The sequence below is a fragment of the Phalaenopsis equestris genome, unplaced genomic scaffold (assembly GCF_001263595.1).
Source record: "Phalaenopsis equestris unplaced genomic scaffold, ASM126359v1 Scaffold000434, whole genome shotgun sequence".
In the NCBI taxonomy this organism is placed as follows: domain Eukaryota; kingdom Viridiplantae; phylum Streptophyta; class Magnoliopsida; order Asparagales; family Orchidaceae; genus Phalaenopsis; species Phalaenopsis equestris.
Window position 1 is genome coordinate 457,436 of NW_018164875.1, and position 10,879 is coordinate 468,314.

The window sequence follows — 10,879 nt, forward strand, 5'->3', positions numbered from 1 at the left end:
TTATTTTTTAGTGTATTGTTTTGTTAATTCTAAAGTAATGCGTAGTTTTATTTTTTTAAGTTATGAGTAGGTTATTACTAGGTTAAGTTATTTTTAGTTTGATAATAATTTTAAGTTATTTTTAGGTTATTTCTAGGTTATTCCTGGGTTATTTTTAAGTTATTTACAGGTTTATGCGCAGGTTATTCATAGGTTATTCCTATGATATTTTTAGGTTACGTCAGGTTATTCGTAGGTTATTTGTACGTTATTTTTAGTGTATTATTTTGTTAATTTTGAAGTAAAACGTAGGTTATTTTTTTAAGTTATGAGTAGGTTATTACTAGGTTATTCCTGACTGATTTTGAGGATATTTTTAAGTTATTTTTAGGTTATTCCTAGGTTATTCCTGGGTTATTTTTAAGTTATTTTCAGGTTTATGCGTAGGTTATTGATAGGTTATTCCTATGGTATTTTTAGGTTATGCATAGATTATTTGTAGGTTATTTCAGGGATATTTTTAAGGCATTATTTTGTTACTTTTTAGGTTCTGCGTATGTTATTCGTAGGTTATTTGTTGATCTAGTTTTAGGGTATTCCAGTATTAATAACAGTATTAATAACATGCATCGTATTCCTGTATATTGATGACTAACATTTTTTGGTGATTCCAGTGTTAATAACATGCATCTTAATGAATAAAGAGTCAATGAATTGTAGATGCCGACCATCAGCAGTTAGAGAGGTGTTGGATAAGGTTCAGCCAATTGTTGATTTTGAGACTTGGTCAACTCTGGAAAGAATGAAGCTTAATTAGTTTTTTGATCTGCCCCCTATCCTCCAGATCACATCCTAACTATGCAAAAGTTCAGGATATAATCGTTAGTAGTTTGCCACCTTATTTAATTCTTATGATGAATGTTTTTTGCAGGTTCTTGATTCTTTTGTTGATTTAATAGACGAGGAGCATAGTTTACTTACCCCTCTAGCTGGCCCACTCTCGTCTCCTGTAAAGTCAATCTGAGAACCCAAAATTCACATTCATCTGCTAGTCTTGATAAACTTATTATTAAATTTTTGTTGTCTAAATATTATTTCCTTCCATCAATTTTAGTGTACCCACTGGGCTCTATTCATTTGCTGAGAATGTAGATAGTTTTTCTTCATTTAATTGGGCCGCAACAGTATGCGACCATCTAATTGAGCAGGTCAATGCTTGCGCAATGAAAATAATGATGGGCAGCCATTGAGATACATGAATGGGTTTGTTTTTCTTCTAAAGATTAGTATATTGCTTAAACTCAATCAGAAAAAGCTTTTTTCATCTTATTTGGGTTACATTAATTTCTGATTTATTAATCGTGTTTATGCAGTTGTGGTTTTATGAGCGCACACTTGTGATAGCCCCGGCTCATCCTGACGTCAGACCTCGTATGTTGAGGTGGCTAATAAATACAGGGTGAAACCCTCCGAAGATTCATTTAATCTTTAAGCAGCTTAGTCCTCTACAGGTGAATGATATTAATGTATGTTTTAAGTTCAGGATATAATCGTTAGTAGTTTGCCACCTTATTTAATTCTTATGATGAATGTTTTTTGCAGGTTCTTGATTCTTTTGTTGATTTAATAGACGAGGAGCATAGTTTACTTACCCCTCTAGCTGACCCACTCTCGTCTCCTGTAAAGTCAATCTGAGAACCCAAAATTCACATTCACCAAACAACATCAGAGTCTCATGGTGATATTCCTTTTGTACATACTCGCAGTATCCCGCCACCCACACAGTCACATTTGGGTTTAGAAGATATATGACAAACTCTGAGGAAGCAACAACAAATTTGAGTTCAATTGAAAGTGCGACCATCTAATTGAGCAGGTCAATGCTTGCGCAATGAAAATAATGATGGGCAGCCATTGAGATACATGAATGGGTTTGTTTTCCTTCTAAAGATTAGTATATTGCTTAAACTCAATCAGAAAAAGCTTTTTTCATCTTATTTGGGTTACATTAATTTCTGATTTGATTTATTAATTGTTTTTATGCAGTTGTGGTTTTATGAGCGCACACTTGTGATAGCCCCGGCTCATCCTGACGTCAGACCTCGTATGTTGAGGTGGCTAATAAATACAGGGTGAAACCCTCGGAACCTGGAGAAGGCATCCCTAAAGACCTAATTGGTAGCTTAGTCCGAAGGATCAAGTCCAGAGGACCGAGGAAAAAGAGGATGATTAGTTCTCCATTTATTGTTGTAAAGAAAAAGAAGCTGGAAGAAGTTCCGTCCTCGAATATAGATGATTTAGTATAGCATATTTATGAGTCTTCCACGTTGATTACCATACCATCTCCACGGTTCCATTTTAAAAAATTTCTTATATATTTATGGCCAGCTTGGAAGGCCCTCTTACTTGTGAGGGTAACCGCTTTCTCCATGAGTTATTGTAAAAGAACTGGTAGGTAGATATGTTTTGATGGAACAAAAACGAGACCTGCTTCTGATTCCCAATTTCTTTCGCCTTTTTATATCCTCAAGCATCTAATTAGAGCCATAAAGTAGATAGATATTTGTTGTTTGGCTGAAGTTATGATCTATCTTAGTTTGTTGTGTGTGTGTGTTTTATCTGATCTCGTTTCAAATGATCCAAGGCCTCCGAGGCGATAATGCCCACATGATGACGGTGACTTGAGCCTAGATGGTATGCTTTAATGCATCACTGGTGTTACACTCTTCCAAAGTGAGTGATTCATTTGTGTCCTTCCTGGTGGCTTTCTTATTGGCTTACTAGAAAGTTGCCATAGTCCTATTTGATCGTTACTTTTGGTGCTTTGTTAAAAAGTTTCATTTATGAGATCGAGCTTCGAACAATGATGCTCGAGCCAAGTTCAAATTTGGATTCGGATTTGAATCAGTTTCAAAACCTGAACTTCAATTTGTAATTTACTTCTTGAAGATTCATTACTATGGCTTTTATTTGTAGATGCAAATAAACTTTTTTTTGTGGGTTTCCAAATTCACCTTCAAAGTATGCATGGTATTTCTTTATAAAAAAAAATGCTTTTCAGGCTCTCTATTTATTTGATTACTGGATTCAGTTTACCCAAAGCTATCACATCTTGGTATCATTTTTTTCTGATGTCATTGTTTGATAATTACTGATATTACTTTTGTTAATATCTTATGATTTTTTTGCTGTATTTAATTTTAATCCCCTTTCATTCTTATACATATATTTTAGTGGATGTATCACATGTTGGAGCATGCCTCTGTTGAAACATAAATCCCTTACTATGAAGTTAGAAGCTTCCTATGAACTATGGAACGATTTCCAAATGCCTGTTGGAACTAAAAGCTTGAAATGTAGTCTCGAGATATAATCTGCTGCCTGCATTGGTTTAGTAGATCCTGCTTCTTTTGTTTACTGAGAGGTCTATGGTATTACTCATGAGGGTTCATGGCATGCATAGAATAAGTGTAAAGCAGGCAATGCCATTAATATTAAATTACACTTTTTTAATAGGAAATTTCAGCTTCGTTGTTATTATTTACTTTTTGATCAGTAAAAGTTTTCATTTATTGTTTTCATTTGCATTATCAGTATGTGGAAACTTGTTTGATTTTAGTGTAGTCTTTTAAAATTTACAATTTTAACATCCTCCATCGTGCCGGAACCAGAAATGTTCTCTTTCTTGTATGTACATATTCACAAAGATTGAGCCTGATTCTTTTCATGATAAGCTATTTAGGAAAAAATGCTTGTAAATGTTGTTCCAATATACGTTCCTCCACAGGAGTAACTACCTTTCTTGCTTAAAAATTGATACTTGAATAGCTTTGTAGTTATGGAGAGCTGTGTGGTCTTGAGGGAAAAATATTGCTTTGTAGGTCAGAATGAATGAAAGGAAAAAAATGCTTGCTATGTTTGAAGGTGGTAATGTGATTTCTGATTATCTTATTTAATCCATTTCCAAGGAGGTGAACTACTACTCTATTCTTTTTTCGTTGTTGCTGCTTAGCAGCTTTGACACTTTTCTGGAATCAGTATATTGGAATAGTAAACCTTACTTAGTTCATCCAATTAAAGAGCTTCATTTAGAAAATTGGGATGTCGATTAATAGCATGATTGGTGACATATCTAAACATGTGCGTGGGTTCAAGTCGCATGCACAAGCGATCCAGAAAGGTGAAAGGAATCATAAAGAAAAAAAGAAAAGAGTGCATTACATGTCAAGCACCCGAAATTAACTTTACATACCTACCACTCAATACATTATGATTAGTGATGCATATGTGCATTACTTGGGTCGTACATACATGCATCTATCCTTTCTTTTATGGAACCTCATTCCGGAAATCTAAAATTGTTGCGGCTTCAGTTTATGAAATTTGGAGACTTCACCGAATTCATTTTGGGGAACAAGGAATTGTTATGGCTCATTTTGTGATGAATTGGATAAGACATTATGATTAGTGATGCATATGTGCATTACTTGGGTCGTACATACATGCATCTATGCTTGCAGATATAACACTTGGAGCGATTTGGAGCTGAAACGAGGTGAAACGGGGGTGCTGCCTGCAGGGTGGCGCTTTGGCGCCAATATCATGGAGAAAATGGCGCCTAGGCTCCAGAAATTGTCCAGAGGTGGTTTTGGAGGGCTTTTGGTGGTTCTGGTATGTTCTGGAATTTTCTGGGTGGCTATGCATGCCCCAAGGTGATATTCAATGAATCAAGACATTTAGAAAGGCACATTTTGGCATTTCACATCTTTTGGAGTGAAGATGTGTCTCTTGAGGTGAAGAGGCGTGTCTCTTGTAATTAAGATGTGTTTTGTCTCTTTAAAAGGGGGGCTTGGCACTTTTCATTAAGAGTTCATAGGAGAGTTGAGAAGAGATTTGAAGGGGAGTTTGGTGTGCCTCTTCAAGGTGGTGTGTGTGTGCAAGAGGGGTAGTCTCTTGTGGAGTTCTGGTGGCTTTTAAGACATTGGAATAAGTGTAAGAGATTGCAATTTGCTATGCAAGAAGGGCGTGAACTTTCTGTAAAGATAAGACTTGGATTCTTCTTGTATTTTCTTTGAATTATTGCAACATAGTTGTGTGTTTTTCAATGTCATTTGAACTATTGAAACATAGTTGTGTGTTTTTCAATGTCATTTGCAATGAAGAATTCTTGTGTTTTCTCCATCCTTAGTAAATAATTTTCCTTACTCTTTGTCTTTGTGATGAGAATCATTTATGTATAGGATAATGATTTGAAGATTTCTTTTATTTCAAAATTGTGATGGTATTTTCATCGGTTTTTAATTTACTTTACAAACTGATCACTTGTAATATTAAAATTCGTTGTGAAACATAATGGCTCGATAAGGCTATGATTTTACCCAATTAGTGAATACCACACTAACCTTACGAGGAGGGCGACCACAACCTAAGGAGAGTGCAAATAGATTGGGAGATAAGTTTTGATGGACGTAAATTGGTGATTCTAGAGTGATAGGCTAGAACTTCCAATTTGATCTAGAAGTTCGAAAGCTAAGCCAACCTTGATGTTAGCCTTCAGGCGGAGAGATAGTGAGAACTCTAGAGTGAGAACTAGTATCTTTCCAACCTAACAAAGGATTTGGGAACTTGACTCTGGATTAACCAATGTTCTTTATGCACTTGTAAGAGGGTAAAGAGAATATGTATGTTCTTATTTGTCACAAAACTACATTTAAATCTTTAAATGTTTGATTCCTACACTAATTATGATCTCATCGCAAGGGGAAAGAAATTTTAATTATATAAAAACTTTCCAAAATTTATTCAGCCTATGTCGATAAGGATTTTATCTAATTTTAATTTTAAAGTAAATTAGTAAATTTAGGAAAACCAAACTTTTGAAGATTCAAAACTGATACTTTAAAGTAGTAGACTGGAACTTATTCTAAGAGATTTCTTATCCTACTTCTCTGTGGGATTGATATTGAGGTTTTAAGAAAATCATATATTACTTGAAACGATACATATACTTGCGTAGTACATTCAGTGTGTAAACTATTACTCAAAAGTTCTAAATTTTATAACGTATCGGTTTTGCACACTAGCCGCTAATATGAATTGGATCAAGTTTTTTGCCATCTTTTGGAAGTTAAATTACTGCGTAATTGCGAGTTGGGTTAAGTTTTTTGCATCTTTGCCAGGGAAACTACGATAAGAACTTTAGGAGAATTTTAGTTGAACTTGTAAGACTTAGATTTGGAAACCCTAGTGTTATTATCTTGTGTGTGTTTTTTTTGTGTTTGTTTTAAAGAAAATCTAAAATACCAAAATTATTTCTGATATCTGTCTTATTGTTAAGTCTTTAGATTTTTATGCGTAGTTTAGAAGCTGCTATGACTCAGATCTAGAGAGAACTTTTGGGAGGATCGTGAATCATAAAAGACTCAATGAATTTAATGTAAAAATTACAAATCAATAAAATAATGAATATTCAGTTTTGGATTTTAATGCTAGCAACTTCGATAGGTAAACCCCAAAAGAATAACAAATTTTCATAAATGCTTACTATTTTAACTTCTCAAGTTGTAGATATTGCAAAGAAGTTAGATCAATATGTAGAAAGTTATCCTCAAGGGCCCCTAAATATTGAGGAAAGATCATTTGAACAATTTATTGAACAATTTATTGAAATTAACTCTTTTGAAACTAGCCATGAGATATATAATCCTTATTATGATTATTATAACCTAAGTTGGGAGAATCATTTGAACTTTAACTGAAATAATAAATTTGGAGGAGAAAACCAATTGTTGGAAAATAATCAATTTAATCAGCCATGTAATAGGACAATTTTAATATTGGACTTTATTTTCCTCATAATTTTAACTTCAACCCACAGAATGAGGAGAATGAGTATTTATTAGAAGAGGTTGTTATTCAAATGGAGAGTCACCTTGAGAGTTAAGGGGCTGTAATTAAAAATCTAGAAAACCAACTGGAGCAGATTGTTAATTCAATTTACAATCATTCTCTAAAGATTTTACCTAGTGACCCTGAGATAAACTTTAAGGAGAAAAATGGTGGGTAAGATAAATCTATCCAACTGAGAAGTGGAAGAGAATTTGAGGATATGGTTCAAAATAATGTTGAGTTGAGAAATGAGGAAAGGGAGATTGAAAGACTAGTGGAAGAAATTCCTAAGGAATTAGAAAAGCTTCTTTCATCAACCATAATAAATACAGAAAGACCACCTCCACCATTTCCTTAAACCAATGAGGAAGAATTAGAAGATAACTTAAGACAGAAGAGTAACTTAGTAGAATTTAGTCTGGAATCTAAATTATCTAGAGAAAATCTCATTTGAATTTTAGGAGATCTTGAACTATTATATAGAGATTCATTTCTTATAAATTTTAAGAATAAAGTTAATATGCAAATTGAGGAAATCATTAGAAAAATATTGGTCTAGAAAGTGAGAAACAATACTCTTAATCAATCTGAAGAGGAAGAGCTGAAAGAAAAATTCAAATTCAAGGATTTAGTAGGAATCCCAGGATCCAGAAAAGATTGGGTCATTGATCAGGGATTACTTAAATGGAATTTTGATCTTGGAGGAATCCTTTGTCGGGCTGGCGACGTTAAACAAAGCGCTTCGTAGGGGGCACCCCATGGTCATCTTTATTGGTGTAATTGTTAATGAGATATAATTTTAATTTTGATATGGAGTGCCTAAAAGCTTTTGAATTATTAAAAGAAAAATTAGTCTCTACACCAATTATTATTGCACCAAATTGGGAAAAATATTTTGAATTGATGTGTGATGCAAGTGATTATGCTATTGGAGCTATTTCAGGAAAAAAAACTGATAAGATTTACAAAGTAACCTACTATGCTAGTAAAATTCTTAATGAAGATCAAATTAATTATACCATAATTGAGAAAAAGTTATTAGCAGCAGTATATGTTTTTGATAAATTCAAATTATACTTAATTGAAACTAAATACATTGTGCATATTGATCATTTTGCTATTAAGTATTTAATGAAAACGAAGGATGTATAACCAAAGCTTAAAAGATGGATTCTTCTTTTACAAGAATTTGAGTTTCAAATAGTAGATAAGAAGGGAACTGAGAATCAAATTGTTGATCATCTGTCCAGACTTGAATTATAAAAATAACTCTGTTTTGAAAAAGAAATTAATAAACATTTTCCAGATGAAGAATTGTTCAATGTTAGTGAGTGACGTGATCCATGGTATGTTGATATTGTGAACTTCATTGTTAGTGATATTATACCCTATGGGATGACATACCAACAGAAGAGGAAATTTTTATCTGAAGCTAGGACTTATTTTTGAGATGACTTTTTTATATATAAACAAGGAAAGGATCTAATTAATTGAATATGTGTGCCTTTAGTAGAAATTTATGAAATTATCTAAAAATTTCATAATTTTGACTATGGGGGACATTTCCTGCAATCTTTAGAGATGTTAACACTTATATTAAAACTTGTGATTGATGTTAATGAGTAGACAATACTTCTAGGAGAAATGAGATTCCCCTCAATTATGTGTTAGAAGTTGAGATATTTGATGTTTGAGGATTATATTTCATGGGACCATTTATATCATCTTTAAAAAAATTATATATATTGTTAGCAGTATAATATGTATCCAAGATTGTTAGCAGTTGAGAATGTACTTAAATGGATGGAAGTTTTTGCTTTACCTCAATATGATGCTCAAAGTGTTGCAAAGTTCTTAAGAACGAACATATTTTGTAGATTTGGGATGTCGAGAGTGATTATAACTGACGGGGGAAGTCATTTCAGAAATGCAATAATGGATAAGTTGTTAAAAAAATATCATATTAACCATTGAATTGCTACTGCTTATCATTATCAGACAAGTGGTTTGACTGATTTATCCAATCGTGAAATTAAAAAAAAATTGGAAAAATTATGTGAATTCAACAAAAATGGATGGTCGGTCAAACTTCACTATGCTTTGTGGGCTTATAGGAATGCATATAGACTCCTATAGAAATGTCTCAATACAGGCTAATTTATGGGAAAACTTGTCATTTATCAGTTGAGCTTGAGTATAAAATATATTGGGCTATTAAATAATTTAATTATAATTTAAAGGATGATGGTGAAAAAAGATTAGTGCAATTAAATGAGCTCAAAGAGATAAAGAATGAATCTTATGAAAATGTTAATATTTATAAAGAAAAGATGAAGATGTGGCATGATCGGAGAATTTTCACTAAAAATTTTGAGCCAGGGCAACAAGTTTTAATTTTGTCAGTAAAAATTTTGAGCCAGGGCAACAAGTTTTGCTATATAAAGCAAGGTTAAGATTATTTTCATACAAACTTAAGTGCAGGTGGATGTGCCCATTTGTTGTGATAAAAGTTTATTCCTATGGAGCTGTGGATATCAAATATCTTAAAACTAATAAAATATTCAAAGTGAATGATCACAGGCTAAAACCCTACCTTTTAGGGGATCAACTTAAATTGAGTGATCTTATGATGTTGGGTCAACCAGAATAAGCACTAGTTACAGATGCTATGATGTTGGGTCAACCAGAGTAAGCACTAGTTACTGATGCTGCACTAGTTACAGATGCTCCAAAAATATATGCATTTTTAGACCTATATTTTATACTAATTTTTTGTGATTGCACTTTAAATGAAGATATTTTGCATGTTTTGTAGCTGGTTGATATTTTTTTAACACTTGAAGCAAAAAGGAAGCAAAAAGGATGGAATTTGGAGTCAAAATGGCGTTTTGGAAAAAAAAATACTCAGCGCCGACAGCGCCAGCAAGGACACCGGTGGCACCAGCATGATCCAGGAGTCCAGAACATCGTGGGCACTGACCGCACCATTTTACAAAGATCAAAAGATTTAATTCGGGCCACTGGCGTGGCGCCATCGTGGGCGCCAACGACGCCGATGTCGGTGCTGGGCAAAATTCTAGAAGGTTTGATGAATTTAGACGCTTTTTGAAGAGTTATTGAACACACCTCTTGGAAAACCAGCATTATGCTTTATTTAGAGCAAAAATTGATCAGAAAAAGGGGGGGCTAGTGTGCAATTGAGTTTACTTGAGTGTTCTATTGTTTGATGTGGTGAGTCTAAGTGTGATTTTCTCCTAAGAGTTGTTAAGAGAGGGAGAGAAGTGAGATATTTCTTCTTCCATACTTCTTTAAATAGAAAATCAAGAGTCTTATAAAAAGAGAAAGAGTCCAAGAGAGGCTACAAAGGATTTACTTTGAGAAAGAGTTATAGATAAGTAATGTTTTTGTATTATTGTTGTATAAAATTTCTTTTATTTATGAAATTCGTATTTTATTGTATTTTCTGATGAGGGTCTGAGTAGTTTTCTTTGTCTTTCTCCCTGCTCTAAGATATGGTGAAATGATGAGATAATTTGGATGTGATAATTTTAAAATATAAAATAAATTATGATGATTTTTCACTCAGTTCTTAATTTACTTTTCGATTTGGCCAATAGAAATGTTAACATCTATTGTGAAACCTAGTGAAACATAATATCTGGAAAATGGAGTATGAGTTTCACAACAAAGTGAGAATCACATTCGATTTCATGAAGGAGTGTTTCATTCATGGAATTGTGTGCAAATAAATAGGGAAATATATATTATTGGGTGAAGAATGACAGACTAAAATCTTCAATTTGGTCTTAGTGTTTAAGAACTAAAGCGAGAGTTAGTCTTCAGATGAAGGGAAGTGGGAGCTTTAGAGTGAGAGCCAATATCCCCTCAACCTAACCACTGATTTAGAGACTAAACCTAAGACTACCCAACAATTCTCTATAACACTTGACTAAGAGTAGAGAATTAAAATTGCTTCTATTTGACACGATACAAATTCAAACTATTTGTCTCA